General features: G+C 46.1%; 1 pseudogene; it reads left to right on the forward strand.

The window, feature by feature from the left end:
• The first annotated feature begins 696 nt into the window (after positions 1-696).
• On the forward strand, positions 697-1,937 carry LOC135269727 (microtubule-associated protein RP/EB family member 1-like; annotated as a pseudogene).

A 1,937-nucleotide genomic window follows, 5' to 3' on the forward strand; every position in this document is an offset into this window, starting at 1 on the left:
GATCACACCATTCACTCCAGCCAGGGTGACAGAGGGACACTCTGTCTCAAAAAAACAATAAAAAGTAATAATAAAAATATCACTGACTAAAGTCAGAGGAAAAAAAAAAAGAAAAATAAGTGCACCAAACATACATACACTTACACAAATACAGATTTGTTATCTTCAGACTGAAAGAACTCAACTTAAGGCTCCAGGCTGAGGTGGTCTCAAAAAAAAAAAAAAAAAAAAAAAAAAGAACCCAACTTAGCCTAATCTATTATTTTGTAAATATCTCATTAATAGATTAAGATGTGTCCACAAATCTCTTCAGAGAGCAGCCAGGTTAAATTAGCGATTATAGATAAAACTTAGTATTAGAAACATTCACAAAGGCTGAGCATGGTGGCTGACGCCTGTAATCCCAGCACTTTGGGAGGCTGAGGCTAGAGGATCACTTACACCCAGGAGCTCTAAGGCCACAGTGAGCCACTGTACTCTAGCTTGGGCAACAAACGGAGAGCCTACCTTGTCTGCCACTCCCCACCCCCTCGAAAAGAAAAAAAAATTCAGAGGCAAATGACAAATGTAAACAAAAGTTTCAGGGTTTATGAAGAACCTTAAGACGTCGGCGCGTAATGGGGCGGGGAAGGGTGCGTGTGAGGTCACCGCGCGGGTGGGCAGGCGGGGTCTGGCGGTTTGAACGAGAAGAAGACGGAACCGGGGCCGGGTGCGGGCAGTGGACGCGGTTCCGCCGAGAGCCGAAGATGGCAGTGAACGTATACTCAATGTCAGTGACCAGTGATAATCTAAGTCGATATGACATGCTGGCCTGGATTAATGAGTCTCTGCAGTTGAATCTGACAAAGATTGAACAGTCGTGCTCAGGGGCTGCCTATTGTCAGTTTATGGACATGCTGTTTTCCTGGCTCCATGGCCTTGAAGAAAGTGAAATTCCAAGCTAAACTAGAACAGGAGTACATCCAGAACTTCAAAATACTACAAGCGGGTTTTAAGAGGATGGGTGTTGGGCCGGGCGCGGTGGCTCACGCCTGTAATCCGAGCACTTTGGGAGGCCGAGGTGGGTGGATCACGAGGTCAAGAGATCGAGACCATCCTAGTCAACATGGTGAAACCCCGTCTCTACTAAAATTAGCTGGGCATGGTGGCGCGTGCCTGTAATCCCAGCTACACAGGAGGCTGAGGCAGGAGAATTGCCTGAACCCAGGAGGCGGAGGTTGCGGTGAGCCGAGATCGTGCCATTGCACTCCAGCCTAGGTAACAAGAGCAAAACTCTGTCTCAAAAAAAAAAAAAAAAAAAGAGGATGGGTGTTGACAAAATAATTCCTGTGGACAAATTAGTAAAAGGAAAGTTTCAGGACAATTTTGAATTTGTTCAGTGGTTCAAGAAGTTTTTTGATGCAAACTATGATGGAAAAGACTATGACCCTGTGGCTGCCAGACAAGGTGAAGAAACTGCAGTGGCTCCCTTCCTTGTTGCTCCAGCTCTGAATAAACCGAAGAAACCTCTCAGTTCTAGTAGTACAGCTCCCCAGAGGCCCATCTCAACACAGAGAACTGCTGCGGCTCCTAAGGCTGGCCCTGGTGTGGTGCGAAAGCACCCTGGTGTGGGCAATGGGGATGAGGAGGCAGCTGAGTTGATGCAGCAGGTCAACGTATTGAAACTTACTGTTGAAGTCTTGGAGAAAGAGAGGGACTTCTACTTCGGAAAGCTACGGAACATTGAATTGATTTGCCAGGAGAATGAGGAGGAAAACGACCTTGTATTGCAGAGGATTGTAGACATTCTGTATGCCAGAGATGAAGGCTTTGTGATACCTGATGAAGGGGGCCCACAGGAGGAGCAAGAAGAGTATTAACAGCCTAGACCAGCAGAGCAACATCCGAATTATTCACTCCAAATTATGTGCTTAACTGTAAAATATTCCCTTTTATTA

Source organism: Aotus nancymaae, unplaced genomic scaffold, assembly GCF_030222135.1.
Source record: "Aotus nancymaae isolate 86718 unplaced genomic scaffold, 86718_ANA_hifiasm-v0.15.2.pri h1tg000057l, whole genome shotgun sequence".
Classification (NCBI taxonomy): domain Eukaryota; kingdom Metazoa; phylum Chordata; class Mammalia; order Primates; family Aotidae; genus Aotus; species Aotus nancymaae.